Below are 12,834 nucleotides of genomic sequence, written 5' to 3'. Positions count from 1 at the left end.
AAACACCTTCCAAGGGTAAAATACAGACAATGCCAATGACAGAATATGGAATACATATTGCCTCATAACTAATAAACTATTGAATATTCCACAGAGAAAGCAGTGTAGGAAATGTCCAGGAGAATGTGTAGAGTAAGACAAACCTGTCTAATCATGGGGAACAGTGTGCTACATCTAGCAACACAATATTTCCACACCCTCTTTTTCCACAATGTAACTTAATGGATATGAAATACATATTGGCTCATACAGAAAAAACTATTCTATACGCCGCAGTGAATGTATTGTAGGAAATGTTCAGGAGACTCTATAGAATGATTATCTGCAAAGAAATCAAGGGGCACTCTGTATTTGCAATTGTTGCTGGTGTTTTACTCCGCCCACCCCATTGGCCACAATGCAACTCAATGGATATGAATTACATATTGGCCTATAAAAAAAAAACTATTCTACACGCCGCAGTGAATGTATTGTAGGAAATGTTCAGGAGACTCTATAGAATGATTATCTGCAAAGAAATCAAGGGGCACTCTGTATTTGCAATTGTTGCTGGTGTTTTACTCCGCCCACCCCATTGGCCACAATGCAACTCAATGGATATGAAATACATATTGGCCTATAAAAAAAAAACTATTCTACACGCCGCAGTGAATGTATTGTAGGAAATGTTCAGGAGACTCTATAGAATGATTATCTGCAAAGAAATCAAGGGGCACTCTGTATTTGCAATTGTTGCTGGTGTTTTACCCTATTGTGTTTGTGTTTGGCCACATTCCAAATTGCCGAATAGCCTTTAGATCCATTATTCCTTTTGTTAATGGAGGTGATTATCACCACTTGGTGATTACCTAACAATTCAGCCAACAATCTAATGTTGTTGTCAACGACATATATTATCTGGTCATTAGCCCGTTGTACCACCTTTAGAGATGTAGGTGAGTCCAAAAGACCATTTACAGTTTTATACCTTTTAGATCAGCAAAAGAATTTTTAAAACAGAGTCAAATCATAACCAATATCCAACTATTACGTACTAGAATAAGTCAACTTATTAGAAGGATATATGTTATTGCAACTACATTCCAGCCTTAGCTTAATTTGTAAAAAAAATATGTATTTGTCCTTATATTGAAAGAAACATGTTTTAATTGAGACGTATGAAGGCTTGTATAGTACAGTGATGAAAAAAAATATTTCATCCCCTGCTGATTTTCTACAAAAGACACCTGTCCACAGAAGCAATCAATCAATCAGATTCCAAAATCTCCACCATGGCCAAGACCAAAGAGCTGTCCAAGGATGTCAGGGACAAGAATGTAGACCTACACAAGGCTGGAATGGGCTACAAGACCATCACCAAGCAGCTTGGTGGGGAAGGTGACAACAGTTGGTGCGATTATTTGCAAATGGAAGAAACACAAAAGAACTGTCAATCTCCCTCTGTCTAGGGCTCCATGCAAGATCTTACTTCGTGGAGTTGCAATGATCAGGAGAACAGTGAGGAATCAGCCCAGAACTACACGGGAGGATCTTGTCAATGATCTCAAGGCAGCTGGGACCATAGTCACCAAGAAAACAATTGGTAACACACTACGCCGCGTAGAACTGAAATCCTGCAGTGACCCCAAGGTCCCCCTGCGCAAGAAAGCATATGTACAGGCCTGTCTGAAGTGTGCCATTGAACATCTGAATGATTCAGAGGAGAACTGGGTGAAAGTGTTGTGGTCAGATCAGACCAAAATCGAGCTCTTTGGCATCAACTCAACTTGCCGTGTTTGGAGGAGGAGGAATGTTGCCAATGACCCCAAAACACCATCCACATCATCAAACATGGAGGTGGAAACCTTATGTTTTGGGGGTGTTTTTCTGCTAAGGGGACTGGCCAACTTCACCGCATCAAAGGGATGATGGATGGGGCCATGTACCGTCAAATCATGGGTGAGAACCTCCTTCTCTCAGCCAGGGCATTGAAAATGGGTCTTGGCTGGGTATTCCAGCCTAACAATTACCCAAAACACATGGCCAAGGCAACAAAGGAGTGGCTCAAGAAGAAGCACATTAAGGTCCTGGAGTGACCTAGCCAGTCTCCAGACCTTAATCCCATAGAAAATCTGTGAAAGGAGCTGAAGGTTTGAGTTGCCAAATGTCAGCCTCGAAACCTTAATGACTTGGAGAAGATCTGCAAAGAGGAGTTTGAAACCCAGCACAACAAGGTCTAGTTGTATCAATTACCTGTATTTCCTTAAACAAAATGTCCTTGATCAGGGTAGCCGTAATTGGCGTCTCAAAATCATTGCTCAAATGAATCTTTTTAGCCACTGCTCATAGGGCCTGGAAGGCCCTGGACGTCTCCAATCCGTAAGTCACATCCAGATCCCATGCTTGGGTTTCACACTCCAGGGCCAGCAGTTCTTGGTAATTGCCTGGGAGATGGATGGGCTGGCTTCAAGGTTGTTACCAGGAATTATCAGACATACTATGACTGGGACGAGGCCTCTGGGTAACACCTCCCCACGAACATCTGCCATCAGATGTGAAACTCTTGCTCCAGGAGTGGACATGAAGCCAAAAGCCATGGTAGATCGACCAGTGGAATCAATCTGATTTGGCATGGGGACAATGTTATCCACTAAGGCACGGAGATGAGAATTACCAATGACCAGGACAAATTATAAGGAAAGAAAGTTAGAGATTTATCCCAAGAATTAATTTTTTTAAAAATATATTTATATTTATTTGAAAATATGTGCACATCCTAAAACCTTCATAGTAAATTCTGAATGTGGGCTGTTAGGTTTTATCTAAATACAACTAATATGGAGCATTACAACTCCAAACTTACATCAAACAACATGCAATATAAAAGATGATGTACTAAATGATAACAGGATAGGGTACACAGTACATATAGTTAATCAAACCAGTTACTCAACTTTCTACCCAAGTTGATCTCCTTCCGTCTTGGCTGTCTTAGAGTTTATGATGCTTAGGATGGGCATTGTATTACAAATGTGGCCAATTCTTTGCAGTATTTCCGGCTGTCTAGAACGAGAACATTTGCTTGGAGACAAATATATTACAGGACTGCAAAATGTTGGTCCTGGAAGGGCAAAACACTTTTCTGTTTTGTTTCTTAGAGGAATTTAGCACTCAGACCAACTCAACTGTACTCAGATGGTATCCCCGGTCAAAATAAGTCAGTAATGTGAGAATGAAGACTTGGGTTTTGGCCCTACGCGACCAACATTCAGGGCAGACATATGCTATAAATTTGTTAACATAGAGATGTCCATGGTGCTTTAAAGACCTCACTGGGAGTATTGCTATGAATACTTTTTAAGAGTTTTATTGTAAATAATCTAAATAAGCCAATAAGGAGAATCTGTGTGTATTGATTTTCTGTCTCTACATTTGGCTATAAGAATCCTTCAATCAATCAGAATTTTGCTCAGGCAAATGAAATTAACAACATATGCATACCAACATGAATCAAACAGCAAAACCAACAAACTGAGAAGAAATTGCCAACCTGATGAAGAAACAAAGCCTCTTAAAATGTTTTAACAGTGATTCAGAACAAATGTAAGCTGATCCATGCAGAGTCCAAACAAGGACTGTCTGCAAATGGGGTTGGTCCTACTAACCTGGTTATATATTACAGGCCTATCAAATGAGAGATTTGTGGACGCGATGCTACCTGGCAACTGAAAAGATGATTGGGATAACTATAGCACAAGTTCATTTTATAGTCGCTGGACAACACAGACTTTCAACTCCCTCCAAAGACTTTCTATGGGGTTGAGATCTGGTGACTGGCTAGGCCACTCCAGGACCTTGAAATGCTTCTTACGAAACCACTCCTTCGTTGCCCGGGCGGTGTGTTTGGGATCATTGTCATGCTGAAAGACCCAGCCATGTTTCATCATCAATGCCCTTGCAGATGGAAGGAGGTTTTCACTCAAAATCTCACGATACATGGCCCCATTCATTCTTTCCTTTACACGGATCAGTCGTCCTGGGCCCTTTGCAGAAAAACAGCTCCAAAGCATGATGTTTCCACCCCCATGCTTCACAGTAGGTATGGTGTTCTTTGGATGCAACTCAGCATTCTTTCTTTTCCAAACACGAGTTGAGTTTTTACCAAAAAGTTATAATTTGGTTTCATCTGACCATATGACATTCTCCCAATCCTCTTCTTGATCATCCACATGCTCTCTAGCAAACCTCAGACGGGCTTGGACATGTATTGGCTTAAGCAGGGGGACCCATCTGGCACTGCAGGATTTGAGTCCCTGGCGGCGTAGTGTTACTGATGGTAGCCTTTTTTACTTTGGTCCCAGCTCTCTGCAGGTCATTCACTAGGTCCCCCCGTGTGGTTCTGGGATTTTTGCTCACCGTTCTTGTGATCATTTTGACCCCACGGGGTGAGATCTTGCGTGGAGCCCCGGATTGAGGGAGATTATCAGTCGTCTTGTATGTCTTACATTTTCTTATAATTGCTCCCACAGTTGATTTCCTCACACCAAGCTGCATACCTATTGCAGATTCAGTCTTCCCAGCCTGGTGCAGGTCTACAATTTTGTTTCTGGTGTCCTTTGAACGCTCTTTGGTCTTGGCCATAGTGGAGTTTGGAGTGTGACTGTTTGAGGTTGCGGACAGGTGTCTTTTATACTGATAACAAGTTCAAACAAGTGCCATTAATACAGGTAACGAGTGGAGGACAGAGAAGCCTCTTAAAGAAGTTACAGGTCTGTGAGAGCCAGAAATCTTGCTTGTTCGTAGGAGACCAAAAACATATTTTTGGTAAAGGAATTTACCAATAATTTCATAAAAAATCCTAAAATGTGATTTTCTGGATTTCTTTTTCTCATTCTGTCTCTCATAGTTGAAGTATACCTATGATGAAAATTACAGGCCTCTCTCATATTTTTAAGTGGGAAAACTTGCACAATTGGTGGCTGACTAAATACTTTTTTCCCCCACTGTAATTACATGTTGCTGTTTTCAGTAGTAAAAACATTTTGTACTGTTCTGATGGAGCTTAAAACTGGAACAAAACTTCTTACAGAGAAAGGTTATGTTTGCATACTTTCTTTTCAGTATCACATTCACACATTAAACATTAATTTTATATTATTACAGATATCTACATCTCTAAAGGTGATACAGCAGGCTAATGGCCAGTTAATATAAGTAATTGACAACTACATGAGATCATTGGCTGAATTGTTAAGTAATCACCAAGTGGTGATAATCACCTCCATTAACAAAAGGAATAATGGATCTAAAGGCTATTCAGCAATTTGGAACGTGGCCAATGGAGCGCAGTAAAACACCAGCAACAATTGCAAATACAGAGTGCCCCTTGATTTCTTTGCAGATAATCATTCTATAGAGTCTCCTGAACATTTCCTACAATACATTCACTGCGGCGTGTAGAATAGTTTTTTTTTTATAGGCCAATATGTATTTCATATCCATTGAGTTGCATTGTGGCCAATGGGGTGGGCGGAGTAAAACACCAGCAACAATTGCAAATACAGAGTGCCCCTTGATTTCTTTGCAGATAATCATTCTATAGAGTCTCCTGAACATTTCCTACAATACATTCACTGCGGCGTGTAGAATAGTTTTTTTTTTATAGGCCAATATGTATTTCATATCCATTGAGTTGCATTGTGGCCAATGGGGTGGGCGGAGTAAAACACCAGCAACAATTGCAAATACAGAGTGCCCCTTGATTTCTTTGCATATAATTACTCTATCCACCTTCCTTGACATTTCCTACAATACATTCACCGCGGCGTGTAGAATAGTTTTTTTTTTATAGGCCAATATGTATTTCATATCCATTGAGTTGCATTGTGGCCAATGGGGTGGGCGGAGTAAAACACCAGCAACAATTGCAAATACAGAGTGCCCCTTGATTTCTTTGCAGATAATCATTCTATAGAGTCTCCTGAACATTTCCTACAATACATTCACTGCGGCGTGTAGAATAGTTTTTTTTTTATAGGCCAATATGTATTTCATATCCATTGAGTTGCATTGTGGCCAATGGGGTGGGCGGAGTTAAACACCAGCAACAATTGCAAATACATAGTGCCCCTTGATTTATTTGCATATAATTATTCTACAGTCTCCTGAACATTTCCTAGAGTACATTTTTACAATATACACTAAGCAAAGTGTCAAAATAGATACATTTAATATTATTAAAATCGCATTTTACCGCAGACTTCTATTTTGAAGGCAAAATCCGAAAACCGGAAGTCTTATTGTTGCTACAGAATCTCCAATGTTGCCAGCATGACGCTAATCCATCTTTGTGGGTCTGTCCCAGGAGTTCTTGCATTGAAATTGTTTATTTTCAGTGCCAGTGCATAGGACCAGACTCGTAATTTAAGTGATTGTATTTTCCCAAAACTCCTCTCTGTTTGGACCTATGGACTGGCGTTGATATCAACCCCATCAGAACCCCTGAATAGGTTATTTTTGTAACCTATTCACTCTCAAAAAAAAACTCTGTTTTTTATAGGCTAACTGGCATATATATTTGCACTTGACAGAGTAGTACTTTTAGCAGTAATCATTTCTATATGGGATTGATATTATTTAGTAATTGAATGAATAACGTTGAACCCCCTATTATCGGCATAGCCTAACCCTAACCCCGTTTTGAAATATATTTTCTTCTATTATTTGATCAAGATGTACATTATTTGTGATTATTAGAGACATACAAATGCTAAATAGCATGTAATTAATTATTATTTCTGAAATGTCAGTGGAAATATACTTATTTTGAGTTAGTTGGTTAGAGATGTGAAAATAAATTACCCCCCCCCTCCCCATTATTGGCCACATCTGCATAAATATGCTAGTATAACACTGATTATATTTACTGGCTTTTAGGAACAAATGGATCACATGGTGAATAAAGGAGAACCAACTAGCTTATTTTTCTTCTTTATTTCTTGACAGCTTCTGCACACAACAACAATCAGCCTGGAGCGCCCACTAGGGGCAACAGTCACTATTGAATTAACCCAAAAACATCACAGCCACTGTGTCCTATTATTGGCCACCTTACTATTTTGTTCAATAACGTTTTATTTCCTTTTTGTTTGTGTTACAAATGACTAATCACAATTTTCTCTTAAGTGTTTACTATAAAGTTTTAGCTACCTTTCATGTGTACTGGTGAAGAGGAAAAAAGACTGATCACTTTGATAATACATGATGATGTCTGGTCTGTTGCACAAGTAAAATTTCATGATTTGCATCTTATCTAAAAAATATCCATAGGCCCTACATTTTTAAAATAAAAATAAAAAGTATTTAACCACCATACATCTCTATAAAAATGGTGGTGGGCTGGATGAAAGAGTATAAATTATAGCAAAATAATAATCATAATCATGAAATTGATTGAGTATGCTTTAGAAATACAGACAAATAGCTCTTTTAATTCAATGGTGCTATTTTAGCTGAAAACTTTGGGAACTCTGAAATTCAGGGAAAAACCTTGGTAATCTCAACAGTATAGTTTTACTTGGAGTTTAGCAGGGTGGTATAATAGAGGTGCCTCATGTTCTAGCTAGTTTTAATGTCACTATATATTAATTGAATAACTTTAAGGACTTTACCTTTTCAGGTAATATTTGCTAAGTTCATAAATAGATCATATATTTCATCAAACTGATAATTAAATCAAAAATATCTAAGCCAACAACAAATTTGCGTATTTAATCTTTTTAGTCTGTCATGTTGGTAACAATGTGCTTGTTACCAACAAGCACATTGTGCTTCATATAAGATACTTTTCTAAGGTGTTATTATTTTAGGAATAAAAGACAATGTAGACCTATACACACCCTAGCGGCCTGTGAATGAAAAAAAAAAAGAAACTCACTGGCTTAGCCCACCCCAATTTCTCTGTGTAATAATTAGCTGATTAGTTCCTCCTAGGATGTGTTTCAAGATCTGTGTCCTGTATGGATTTGTATGTTTATTAGGGTTAGGGTTAGTTGGGTAAGGAACCAGGCGCAGGCATTTCGATGACTAAAGACTGAATGAAACAAAAGTGTGCGACAACGCGTTTTAACAAGTAATGTTCAAACAGTACATACAAGCAACACTCCCAGATACACGAACAGACAATAACAGCAACAATGATCCACAATGTGGGAAGCAGAGGGGAAACATTTAAACACATACAAATTATGTCAATTGGGACCTGGTGTGAAAGATTGGAAACGTGACAGTCTGGGAAACATGTGACAGTGTTCGTGTGATATGGGAACTGAAGGTGCACGGAACGGTGGCGCTGCTGATCACCTAACCGTGACAGTACCCCCCCCCAAAGGCCCGGCCACCGGACGGGCCAAGACAAACCCCAGCCCAAGGGAGGAGTGGCGGGGCAGCGCAGAACCCCCATCGGCACAGGGGGGCGGAACAGCCGAAACTAACCAGGGCGGCGGAGCCGTCGGGACAGGCCGGGGAGGCAGAGCCGGCGGGGGATCAGGAGCCGGGAGAGCCGACGGGGGATCAGGAGCCGGGAGAGCCGACGGGGGATCAGGAGCCGGGAGAGCCGATGGAGGGTCGGTAGCCGGCGGAGGGTTGGCTGCAGGGGGACAGCAGGGGGACGCTGGCTGCAACTCCCGGGCAGCAGGGGGACGCTGGCTGCTGCTCCAAGGCGGTAGGGGGCGCTGGCTGCCGCTTCTGTGCAGCAGGGGGCGCTGGCTGCAGCTCCTGGGCAGCAGGGAACAGTCGGCGCCGTGGCGCAGGGACAGGGGCGGCAGAAGGCCGCGGAGCAGGAAGTGGTGCGTGCCTAATAGCCAGCCTACAGCCTGGCCAACCCGCACTGGGGCGAGGAGGCACCGGACGTAGAGGGGGTGCCGTCACGACCCTTCTCGGGCACCCCCATAGCCCCCCCCTAAAAAAATTCTGGGGAGGCCTCGGTTCTGTGGAGGATCGCGGACCAGGTGTTGGGCACCTCGCCTTCGAGTGCTGTGCTCTCCCAGACGAAGGAAAGATGTCTATCCGCAGACGGACTGGGTGAATTTCCAGCACCCCTCCCAGAGACTCCAAGAAGGTCTGGTACTCTGCCCTGCCGTTCGGCCCGTAGGCACAAACAACAGTGAGAGACCTATCCCCGACCCGTAGGCGCAGGGAAACGACCCTCTCTTTCACTGGGGTAAACTCCAACACATGGCGGCAGAGCTGGGGAGCTATAAGCAAACCCACACCAGCCCGCCACCTCTCACCATGAGCAACTCCAGAGTGGTGAAGAGTCCATCCTCTCTCAAGGAGTGTGGTTCCAGAGCCCAAGCCGTGCGTAGAGGTGATCCCGACTACTTCTAGTCGGAACCTCTCAACCTCACACACGATCTCAGGCTCCTTCCCCGCCAGCGAGGTGACGTTCCACGTCCCTAGAGCTAGTTTCCGTGTCCAGAGATCGACTGCCGCCCGATCCTCTCTGCACCGGCCCCTTATGTTCCCTCCTGTGGGTGGTGAGCCCACAGGAAGGCGGCCCCACGTCGCACCTTCGGGCTGAGCCCGGCCGGGCCCCATGGGGAAAGGCCCGGCCACCAGGGACTCGCGTATGAGCCCCAACACCGGGCCTGGCTCCAGGGTGGGGCCCCGGCTGCGCCATACCGGGCGACGTCACGGACCTCAAAATTATACTCATCATTAAGGGGGTTTTGAACCGCTCTTAGTCTGACCCGTCGCCTAGGACCTGTTTGCCTTGGGAGACCCTACCAGGGGCATTTAGCCCCAGACAACAGAGCTATGTTGCTTCTCTAACCACTACACTATTTAACAAGGTCAGGCAGTCACTCACTCAGTAAGAGACATTCGCTCTTCTTGGGCACTCCGCTTATGCAGGCCAACAAAAATATTAGAAAGCCATTATTGTTCTCTTTCTGATGTGTTCACTATTCAGTCACTTTTAAAATGTTTTATACAGATCCATACAGGTCAAAGATCTTGAAACACATCCTAGGAGGATCTAATAAGCTAATTATTAATAAAACTAAAACACACACACACATTTTTAAACATATGGTCAAAACACTCACTCCTGAAACACTGGGTCCCCTTCAACCATCCACTCTTGTCCTACAACTCTTTCCTGAGAAATCATTTATCTCCAGAATCCCTAGTCAACATACACACACACACAAGCCTTTTTAAACAAATGCCCTTATAAGGATGTTTTAATATCACGGACAACCTAAGACATCTTTCACTGTAGGCACTGATGTATCAGTCAGTATCAAACCCATTGTGTTCACTATTCACTGACTGTTAAAACCCCACATTTTATACAGATTAGAAAAAGTCCCAGATCTAACCCTAGGAGACACCAAAAAAGCAAATTATTAAAACTATATCTGCCCCAAAGGCCACTTTCCAGGGTGAGAGAGGATGGGGGTTGAAAGGGGGTTGATCCTTGTTTATTATGTGCAATATTTGAAGGGGTTTTGCCTTTGGCCTACCAATCCTGGTTTCCCCTTTCAATGAATACCATTTTAATACACAATTCCCTTAGTCAACGCATACAAGCACACGCACACACCATTCAGGCTTATACACAGTCACCATTGATCCCGAATACAATATGGCTCACAACCTGCGGAACCATCCATGGTCAACTCCCCTTCCGGGGAAAGAGGGACAGGGCCAGTGTTGCCAACTCTCGTGAGTCAAACAAGCAACCGCAGCTAAGCCCAAAAACAAGCCCAATACTGTTATAGCATGTTACGGTCAATGAATGAGCCTGCAAAATATTAAACTGAAGCCACTCAAAAATTGCTGCTAGTTTACATTGTTATGTATATTAGTGCCATACTTGCAATAGGCCTATCTATAATTTCAAAACCACCACCAATATTGCTGCTAGTGTACAGTATAATGTATATTATTGCTTTCTCTTCTTGCTATATTTTTTCTGTTTATATATTTTTCTTCTTGGTTCTCACTATTCATTAACTTATTACACTCATATGTATCTATAATATTCAATAATTCTACCAAATTGCTGCTAGTTTACATTGTTATGTATATTACTGCCTTACTTGCCATATCTATAATCAATACTTGGTTAATACCCAGTGTCACGGTCGTGGGAGGAGAAGGACACAGGCGCAGAGTAGAGCTATTGGAGATAATCCATCTTTTAATGAAAACAAAACTCAAACAAAACAAAAGGCAGCAACCAGTGACGTGGGTTTAACTGAAAACATGCAAACCAAAATGAACCACACCAACCTGGCCAACAAACTGAACTTAAATAGGGTCCCCAATTGGAGGCAATAATCAACACCTGCCTCCAATTGGGGAAACCAAAAAAAAGTCCTGTCCTGTCGGGGCATAGTCCTGTCCTGGCTATGCCCCGAGCCCAGCGCAGAGATGGCTAGGGGCACAGCCAGGACGTGACACCCAGATTGCTGCTAGTTTACAGTACACTCTTTTAAACTGTAAAATGTATAATTTTATTAAAAATATTAACTTTTTTTCCCCTGGCTATATTTTTGCTTATATATTCTTTTTAACTCTCACAATGTAGTTATCGGGTGTGTTGAGATAAATGAAGTTTAAATAATGCTGATTTAATAACTGTAGTGAACACCAGGACCAGAGGAGTGAGGGTCCAATTGCAGAAGTGCAATTGTAGATTTATTGTACGTCGCACAAGGGAGTAGGCTAGCACACAAACGATAAAGACAGGCAGAGAGTCGGTAACCAGAATATCAGTCCTTGAAGGCGAAGGCACAGGCAGGGATGAGCAGGGACGCGAAACCGAGAAGCAGGCAAGCAGGTCAGGAAGCCGGGGGATCAATCCGCGGAGGCTACAGCACAGGCTGGGAGAGACGGTAAGGATATCCAGGGGCAGGCAGGGAGGTCGGTGTTCCGGGAAGGCAGTCCGTACAGGTAACAACACAGGCAGGGTTAGGCAGGGAGAGACACAACGGGGCAGACGAACAGGTCAAGACGCAGGGTTCTGTAACGAGGAGAGAGGACGGGACAGGAGGGTAGAGAACACAACAGGCTGGGAATCAACAAAGTAATGCGAGAGCGCGATAGAAGGCTTGGCAGGTCCACTGAGAACAATACCTCACACTGGAGGGGAGGTAGAGCACGGGCTAAATAGAGGGGTTAACAGGGCACAGGTGTTCAATATTCCGGTGATTGGGATCTGGAGTGTTGGGTGCGTTCATGCGCGTTGGGAAGTGAAACGGTGGCAGGTGCGGAGCGTGGCGGGGAGGAGTTGGACTGGGAGTGATGAGAAAACCTCACAATAACCATGTATTTTTATGTTTTTGTTTTATTAAATTGTATGTTGCAGCCAGGTATAACTTCCAAGGTTTAAAACTCCATCATACTGTTGAAATTCTCACACCTTATCTCTGGGAAGAATAGGTAAAGACTGTCTTTTGTCTTACACTCAGCCACACTCACTCAGACTTTACACCTGGCTCAGTCAGAGAGACAGGATTAAAACCCAACCATTAACATACAAATGAAACTTCCGCCTATACAGCAGGAAGAAACCTGCTGTCTCCAACCCCCTGATGTTCTAGTCTAGGTTAGGACAATAGAATGTAAATTACTGTAACCTTGATTAAGATTTCACATCTGTATGCAAGAACCTGTTGATCTGTGACCGAAAATAACCCCAAAGGGGAAGAATTTAGAGCATGCTCTTCTATCATTGGACAGCGAAAACAAAGAGATTCGTCCAACATGTCACCATGCCAACGAAGAGCCAATAAGGATTGGTTTTACTCACAAGAGTGAAAATTAACCGCCCCTGTGGTGGGAGAA

Source organism: Esox lucius, chromosome 13 (genome assembly GCF_011004845.1).
Source record: "Esox lucius isolate fEsoLuc1 chromosome 13, fEsoLuc1.pri, whole genome shotgun sequence".
In the NCBI taxonomy this organism is placed as follows: Eukaryota; Metazoa; Chordata; class Actinopteri; order Esociformes; family Esocidae; genus Esox; species Esox lucius.
This window is presented reverse-complemented; position numbering follows the sequence as displayed.